Source organism: Musca domestica, unplaced genomic scaffold (assembly GCF_030504385.1).
Source record: "Musca domestica strain aabys unplaced genomic scaffold, Musca_domestica.polishedcontigs.V.1.1 35, whole genome shotgun sequence".
NCBI classification, from domain to species: domain Eukaryota; kingdom Metazoa; phylum Arthropoda; class Insecta; order Diptera; family Muscidae; genus Musca; species Musca domestica.
Window position 1 is genome coordinate 8076737 of NW_026712315.1, and position 9449 is coordinate 8086185.

At 35.7% G+C, this 9449-nt stretch overlaps 2 long non-coding RNA genes across 2 annotated transcripts; both read left to right on the forward strand.

Annotated features, from left to right (window-relative positions):
- The first annotated feature begins 225 nt into the window (after positions 1–225).
- On the forward strand, positions 226–680 carry LOC131803885 (uncharacterized). Its single transcript, XR_009342815.1, has 3 exons — positions 226–299; positions 354–443; positions 507–680. It is a non-coding gene; the product is annotated as an uncharacterized LOC131803885 (long non-coding RNA).
- Positions 681–3932: 3252 nt separating this feature from the next.
- Positions 3933–4807, forward strand: LOC131803877 (uncharacterized). Its single transcript, XR_009342808.1, has 2 exons — positions 3933–4347; positions 4408–4807. It is a non-coding gene; the product is annotated as an uncharacterized LOC131803877 (long non-coding RNA).
- Positions 4808–9449: the final 4642 nt, after the last annotated feature.

Here is a 9449-nt window from a genome sequence, read left to right on the forward strand (position 1 = left end):
TTGTGCACCAAATCAAATGGGATGAAATTGCAAAAACCATCAACTTTTGTAAAACTCCCTTGATTGTGGATTTTTTTTTAATATTTTTCAACAATTTCCTGGGTGGCTCTACCTTTTCAAGATTTCCTGGCCAAGATGAGTATATTTTAATAATTGTAATAATTGAAAATAATTGTAGCTTTAGTATCTCATGTGAATGTGAATGGATTTACTTTATTTTTTTTCTTTTTTAACAGGTCAGGGAAACCTCCAAGATTTTGTGTCGAATGTCAACTATGGATTGTCAGTTCAAGAGAATGGTATAATTGAAAATCAATTTTATTTGTTATTAACATTTATTTTTCATTTTCTAGATTGATAAATTTTTGTGGATAAATTTGCACGAAAAACCAATCCTCAACGCCATGGGATTTTTTGTAATTTCACGAAAGTCTGTTTTCCAGGTTTGTAGATATAAATATATGACATAAATTACAATTAAGAATATATATTCATTTTATTTGCAGTGTTTGGCTTTTATTATAAGCATAATGTTGGTTCTGGTGCAATTTAAGGAAATGGAAAGTGTCACGGATAATCAATCCTGAGGGGTTAATGAATTGTAGTAAACAAATCATGTGTTTTAAAAACATTTAATGTCAATTGATGGTAGTACTTAATCAAAATTTTAAAATTATAAATATTTCCCAAAATTCAATTTGTTATTAGATTATATAAATGTAATTTGTAGCGATAATTTATAAGTTTGATGTATTTAATCGAAATAACTATATTCGGTTTCCTATGTGCTTCAACTTTACAATACCAACATTCCGTTCAAAAGTGTCACTAAAATCGGTAGATACCGAATATCGTAAGGTACCCGGGTGAACCTATAATTTCTGCAGCATGAATTGGCAGTTATTACGATCTTCAAATATCGTATTTCGAAATACCCAATTCCAAATTTAGTACCATTTATTACAATTACAGGGTGAGGTGAAAAAACTTTAACCAATTTCAGACTGCCGTCATTCCTAAGCCACTCGTCCGACAGTTGTTAAAATTATTCCGGTGACAGCTCATTATATTGTTTACAAGCGTATAAAAGCATTTTGGTGAGAATTTTCCAGAAAAAAAGTTATTCGCGTTGGAATTCAAGCGTGATAGTGTGATTTTTTTATATTTGGCTATCTTTTGTGTCTCGTACCATCACTCGTTACCGTGATACTGGTAGCGTAGCCCGACGTTAAGGAAGTGAGCGGAAGACAGAAAAACAGCAACATTAGCAGACATGGTTCGAAAAGAAAAGAAGCGACTTGATCAAAACCCGCGTCGCAGTAGCTCGTAAGCTGAACATATCGCAATACTCCATTCGATAAATATTGAAAAATTAAATTCCAAAAAGTGCAAGAACTTACACCGCAACAGAAAGAAAATAGACTCAAAAGAGCTAATGAGTTACTTCGTTTGACCGAAAGTGGTGAACTGTCGAATTTGGTTTTCTTCGATAAGAAAACATTCGTTGTCCAACAGTTTGTAAACAAACAAAATGATCGTGTTTACTTTCCATAGAGGTCAGCTGAAAATGTGCACCTTCGGTTGGCCACCAGAACTCAAGCGCCGGCCATGGTTATGGTGTGGGTCGTCATAACAGCCGATGGTCGTTCTCCGCTCGTATCAATCGACCGTGGCATCAGAATAAATGTTGAATATTATCACGAAAATATTCTGGAAATTCCAACAGGACTCAGCATCATGGCACTCAGTACGCGCCACCCAAGAATGGTTACAAAATCAGGTTCATCGCTTAATTTCCAGCGCACAATGGCCATAAAAATCTCCGGATGCCAATCTGTTGGACTATTGTGTCTGGAGCTTTTTGGAAAGCAAGGTTGGCACTAAAAAATACCAAAGTGTCGATCACCTCAAGCTAGAGCTTCGCCGGAAATCGGCCAAAATACCGCAGAGCACCATTCAGGCAGCGTGTGACGGTTTGAAAGCCATAATTCGTGCCAAAAGTGACCAATTCGAACAAATCTAAACTTATTCTAAATGTTAATGCTATATCTGACATTTGTTGCTTTCATTCAATAAAATTAAAAAAATGCAAGAATTATGGGGTTTGACATTTTTGTATTTTTATACCCTCCACCATACTATGGAGGGTATATTAATTTTGTCATTCCGTTTGTAGCTCCTCGAAATATTCATGTCAGACCCAACAAAGTATATATATTCTTGATCAGCGTAAAATTCTAAGAAGATTTAGCTATGTCCGTCTGTCTGTCTGTCTGTCTGTCTATCCGTCTGCTTTTGTAATCACGCTATCTTTCGAAAAAATTGAGATAGAAGGCTAAAATTTTGCACACATGTATATTTTCCCAGTAGGCAGGTTAAGTTCGTAAATGGGCCATGTAGGTCCAAGTTATTATATAGCCCCCATATAACGGTACCTCCCGATATTCGGTATTTTGATGATTTTAGCGACATTATTCACTGGAATTAATTCAATTTTGGTATTTGAAGTTCGTAATGGATACTACAGCCTAAGACAGAAAATTATCTGTGCAGGTCCACGTCTTCATATAGCCCCCATATAACGGTACCCCCCGATATTCAGTATTTTGATGATTTTAGCGACATTGTTTATCGGAATCGTTTCAAATTTGGTATTTGAAGTTCGTAATGGATACTTCATCCAAAGTCAAAAAATGAGACATGTAGGTCCACGTCTTCATATAGCCTTACATAACGGTACCCCCGATATTCGGTATTTTAATGATTTTAGCGACATTATTTACAGGAATTGTTTCAAATTTCGCATGTGAAGTTCGTAATGGTTCAGCCCATGCCAGAAAATTGTCTGTGCAGGTCCACGTCTTCGTATAGCCCCCATATAACGGTACCCCCCATGTTCGGTATTTTGACGATTTTAGCTACATTATAAACAGATTTTTCTTCAAGTTTCGCATTTAAATATTGTAATAATTTATGACAAAAGTTGCCTATGCAGGCCCACGTCGTCGTATAAGCATTCGGTATTTTTAAGATCTTAACAGAATTTTTAACGGTTTTTTTTTTGGAAATTGCCAAATTTGTACCAAATGGTGGAGGGTATTAAAAGTTCGACCCGGCAGCTTTTTTACTTGTTTTATACTAAATTCATTTTAAAAACAAACTCTAAATCTCAACCTCTGATACCAACGGTAACCTAAATATCAACTTTCAGAATTTTATCTCGTTTATCAAAACTCTGCTTTCGGTACTTTCTGTACAAATATAATACACATTTCCCAAACCACCTCCATATCTCAATTCCAGATACCAATAGAGACCTCAATATCAAATTTGAGAGTTCCAGTTCCATTCCTTTACCCAATACCAAATTTAGTAGGATTTATTAATTTTCGGTACAAATATAGGACACATTTCCAAACAACCGCCAAATCTCAAACACATCAGCAATCTAAATATCTAATGCCAGAATTTTATGTCTATTCCTTCATCAATACCAAAGATGGTACCATTCAGCACTTTTATTATACCCTCAGCCATATGGCTAGAGAGGGTTCGGTCAAAACGTGTCTAGTCGAAATAACGTTCTTATACCCTAGGTCTCTTTGGACCAAATCTGTTTCAGGACATTTGGAGCCGATCTAGCGATGTCCGATGTCTGGCTGGGTCGCACGATAAATCTTGAAGGGAGTAACCGATTTGGTCCATATTTGGTACACCGTAGTATTATTATCAAACTTAGATCGATTTCGGAGATGGGCAATACTTGTCCACTCCTTCTGGTACCTCCGCCACAAAGGGTCAAAATTTTGAATAATTATATCTCTTATAATTTGTAAAATATATAACCGACTCTCTTCAAATTTCACACATCACAATATTTCTACTGACGCATAATCTGGTGTGAAGATGAAATATATCAGACCACTCGTAGTAAACATTTCCAAAACCAAGATCCATATCAAACTTACTTTCCAACCCTGATTGTCATACCAGCTTCACCAAATTGTACCATTTTAGAAGTTTTAGAACTTTTCTAGCTCCGTTTCCGTTTGTCCAATATCCATTTTCCATTTTTTGTATTCTTTAAGTATGAATTCCAAACACCCAGCCTTATCATCTTCCTCCACCTTGAAAAGGAAGGTATATTCTATTTATGATGAGCATAAAATTCGATTCGATTTTAAGTCGATTTAAAGATGGCCATCTGTCTGTCGTCTGTCTGCCTGTTGAGAGCTTCAAACTTAGCAGAACAATTTGTATTGTCTCTGTGATGATTGATATTGAAAATGAGATATATCGGTCCACGTTTTGGTATAGCCGCCATATAACGGTATCTCCTGATATTCGGTAATTTGATGATTTTACCGACAATTTTTTACGGAGTTGTCTAAAAATTTGTATTTGTAGGTCTAGCTCCGGTGGCGAAACATTGTATGTATAGGTTCTCGTTTTTGTATATGTGAATACCTACCGGTCTCCGCTCTCCACTCGTTCACACAGGATCTCCGGATACCAATCCGTTGGACTACTATGTCTGGAGTATTTTGGAAAGCAATGTTGGTAGTAAAAAATACCAAAGTGTCGATCACCTCAAGCATGCGCTTCGCCGGGAATGGGCCAAAATACCGCAGAGCAACATTCGGGCAGCGTGTGACGATTTCATTGGCCGTTTGAAGGCCATAATTCGTCCCAAAAGAGACCAATTCGAACAAATCTAATCTTACTTAAAAATTTGATGCTATTTCCGACCTTTTTTGTTTTCATTCAATAAATTTTATAAAAAAAAAATATATATTATGACGTTTGACTTTGTTGGAGTTTTTTTTTATCTCACCTTGTATAATGATATAACGGCATCTCCGGCTTTTTGTTCTTTTGTTCTTTTTTTGTTTTAAAGATTTTTTAACGTGAATAACGCTTGAATTCAGATACTTTTATATAAAAATGTTTTCTTTAAGAAAACAATTACATATTTGTAGTGAAGTGTTTGAGTTTAATAAACATAATATTTTTATTCGTTTTACAAAGTTAATAAAGAATTGACGAATGGGCGCTGTATAGCTAATGGGTGCATTGTTATCCCCCATGCTTTTCATTTTCGGAGATTTGTCTGCTCAGTTCATGAAATTGCATCATGATTATTAAATAATTCATTATTGATGCCAGCAGCTGAAAGGGAAAGGGTTAATTATATTATTTTTTTAAGAATTTTTAGAATAGAATAGGAATTTGTCTAACTCACCTGGAATAATGTTCTCTGGTCCAGTGCAAAAAATCCCAAAGCATTAAGTACCGGCTTCTGTTGCAAATGTTTCCACAGGACTTTATCAATCTGAAATAATTGAAAAATTGAATTACTTAGCTAAAGAGGGCATCAAAACGTAGGCCATGGACTCAAAGAGAATGATAGAGGAAATTAAATTCTTACCACTCTCTTAAATTTATGTTTACTACTGCAATTCCGTGAAATTATCTGTATAGTTTTATTTACCTGAAAGAATGTGGAATAATTACTAAATATTAATTCAATAATGTTTATATTTAGATGTTATAAAAAAAAGCTTTATAAATTGTACTTTAATCAGATTAACAACACAAAAAATAACATTCAAAAAAATAAAATCAAACATCCCAGTCCAATATTAACGAAATGGTTAGAACATCAATACTTGGGCCGACAGATGTATACCCTCGTCCAATTTTCGATTATTTAAATAAATTTTGATTTCCGTTATAATTTTTCAAATTGATGACCCTCTACGGAGTAGATTCCGAATGAATGTGTCAATATTGTACCCATTTCGTATCGGACCTAAAATAAAAATAAATATTGCGAAGCCCCAGGTTTGGACTATATTGATTACTACCTTCACTTTATATGAGATATGTGATAATTTTAAGAAAATGTTAAAATGTACATGAGGTACCAGATATAGTCGACCGAAGAATTCAATTTTCATACTTCATCTAATATAGAAAAAGATATTAGTATGGGTAAAATTACAAGAAAATCGAACATTTATATCCAGTTTTATGCGACATCAAAGATTCTATATTCTGGTCGCAAGATTAAAATAAAATTATTGAAAATTGTGACCCTTCGTATGTGAAATACCAGAAGGGGTTCACAGTTATCCATGAAATAAAAAAAATTGCAACAAAGTAAAAAGCCATAATTTTTACATTCTTTTTAAATTTTATTGAATGAAAGAAAAAATTGTCGGAAATAGCATCAACTTTTAGAATAAGTTTAGATTTTTTTGAATTGGTCACCTTTGGCACGAATAATGGCCTCCAAACGGCCAATGAAACCGTCACGCGCTGCCCGAATGTTGCTCTGCGGTATTTTGGCCCATTCCCGGCGAAGAGCTTGCTTGAGGTGATCGACACTTGGCTATTTTTTAGTGCCAAACTTGCTTTCCAAAATACTCCGGATACATTATTCCGACGGATTGGTATCCGGAGATTTTGGTGGCCAGGAACATCATTCTGTAACCATTCTTGGGTGCTGAGTGCGATAGTGCTGAGTCCTGTTTTAATGCCCAAAGTCTGCGGCCAAAATGTTTGCGTGCCCAAGGCATTAATACACCCTCCAGAATATTTTCGTGATAATATTCGGCATTTATTCTGATGTCACGGTGATTAATTCGAGCGGAAAGCGAACATCGCATGGCTGGCGCTTGAGTTCTGTTGGCCAAACGAAGGTGCACATTTTCAGCTGACCTCTTTGGCAAGTCAACACGATCATTGTGTTTGTTTACAAACTGCTGGACAACGAATGTTTTCTAATAGCAGGAAACCAAATTCGGCAGTTCAGCACTTTCGCTCAAGCAAAGCAACTCCTCAGCTCTTTTGAGTCTATTTTCTTTCTGTTGCGGTGTAAGTTCTTGCACTTTTTGGAATTTCAATGGCTTTACCCTGAGATCATTTTTCAATATTTGCCGAATGGAATATTGCGATATGTTCAGCTCACGAGCCATTTTTCGGCCATTGCGACGCGAATTTCGATCAAGTCGCTTCTTTTCTTTTCGAACCATATCTGCTGATGTTGCTGTTTTCTTCCGTCCACTTCCTTGACGTCGGGCTACGCTACCAGTATCACGGTAAAGAGCGATGGTACGAGACACAAAAGATTTATTCACATTTAAATACTGGAGTGTTCCAACGATAGCCACTTATGGTTTTCTAGCCAAATGTATAGAAATCACATTATCATTCTTTAATTCACGAATAACTTTTTTTCTGGAAAATTCTTAATTCTCAAAAATTCTGTCACTGGAATAATTTTAACAGCTGTCGGACGAGTGGCTTAAAAATGACAGCAGTCTGATGTTGGTTTCATCTCACCCTGTATATGTCATCTTTACAAAAGATCTTGTGTTAGATGTGTTAGTCTGTGTGAAATTTTACGACAGTTCAATACTTATTTCGCTTTTTTGGGCGTTTTGTTTTTCAAAATCTTGAATCCTATGTGGGGGAGGTAGCAGAAGGAATGGTCCGATTTCTTCGATCTTTATAACATATCTTGTGTTGATGGAAATATTGAGGTGTACCAGATCTGGATGGGAACGGATGTTAATTTCGCGTTTTATGAGCTTCGTGGATTTTAAAAAATTTGACCCTTTGTGTGTGAGAGAGGTACCAAGAGGAGTGGAACGATATATCCCATCTTTACGGAAGATCTTGTGATCTTGGTAGAAATAATGGGATTTGTAAAATATGAAAGGAGATGGATGTTTATTTCGGATTTTATAATCGTTTTGGTTATTCAAAATTTTGATCCTTTGAATGGAATGATCCAATCTCTACCGTCTTTATAACAGATCCTGCGTTCATAGAAATATTGAGATGTTCTGAATGAAATCCGATGTTAATTTCGAGTTTTATGAGCTTCATGGTTATTCTTTGCGGGGGAGGTACAAGAAGGAGTCTACCATTTTGACACCGGACCTTGGGTTAATAAAAATATTGCGATGTATGTAATTTGAAGTCAATCTGACTTTTGCAACACATTTTATAAGAGTTAGGCTGGAAATACATAAAGCGCATATTTGGCTGGCTTAAGGGCGCAAGTACATAAGAAGCTTGAAGTCATGGCTGAGCATATTTTGTGATATTTCATAAAGGAATTACAGAGCCGCACTAAAATCCTGCCGTCGTTTTCCTTTATAATTTGACATTAATATGCCTAGCCATGACTTCAAGCTTTTTATGTACTTGCTCCTTAAGTCATCGGCTGGCTTCTTCGTAGATGAACAAAGGAGTTGTAGGTTGACTTAGTTCGATTTTGGCCGTAGGCTCCTTTGTTCATTTCCGAAGAAGCCATCCGATGACTTAACCCAGCCAAATATGCTCTTTATGTATTTCCAGCCTTAGAATTATTTATAATTTGTGAACCTTTATGGGGAAGATACTTGGTGGAGTGGCCCAATATTGCCCAGTTTCATATCTGAAGTAGTACAGATGTAAATATTAGGATTTGCAAAGTTGGAGCGAAATCGGATTATCCTTTCTTTTTCGTGCAGAATTCTTTTTTTTTTAAAATTTCGGCCTTTTGTGGGGGAGTTACCAGAAGGAGTGGATCGATACTGCCCATCTCCGAACTCTAGATCGACTTAAAATGTCCTGAAACGGATTTGGTCCAAAGAGACCTAGGGTCTAAAACCGTTATTTCGACTAGGCACGTTTTGACCGTTTTAAATGATATATATATACCATCATTAGCCATATGGCTGAGGGTATAAAAACATCACGTTTATGGTATCCGAAAATCCTTCAAATATTCCAAAAGCAATTATAGCCTATAGGCGTTCATATAAATGATAATCTACGACTGCAGACCCTGAGAGTATTGAAAAAATCCACGAAGCATTAAAGAAACCAACAATACGGGCACCCAAGGACTGTTTAAAAAATTCAGGATTTTATTATCATTCAACAATATTATTTGTTATAAAAATTGCCGATTTTAGCTCCTGTTTATTCCACGTAAATAATTTTAAATTTTTTCCTGATTTGGGTATTGATCAGTATTGGGCATTTAAAATGACCCTTGCAACAGTTTTTACTTAAAAATTAAATTTTTGATATATCCGCCAACAATTCTTACCTCCTTATGCAGGCCGCCACATTTCGCTATCACAACACCTAAAACTATATACGGCGTCCAGCAAAATAATGCTATAACACTGAGTACAGTTTTATAAGCTACACCCATTCCGTTGTCTCTCTGGATAATAAAAATCAAAATATATGGCACCGATGGAGCGGTAATCAAAACATATCCCAACGTGATCATAAGCAATAGAGCAAAATGGTGATTCAAATCGCTATAGCAAATAGCCAGCAATTGCCAACGTCTTTCAAGAATTTCTTCCAAATATTTCACATTGAGAAATTCATTTCCTACTAATGGAAAACGTCTATTTAGAATTTTCAAATAGTTTTCA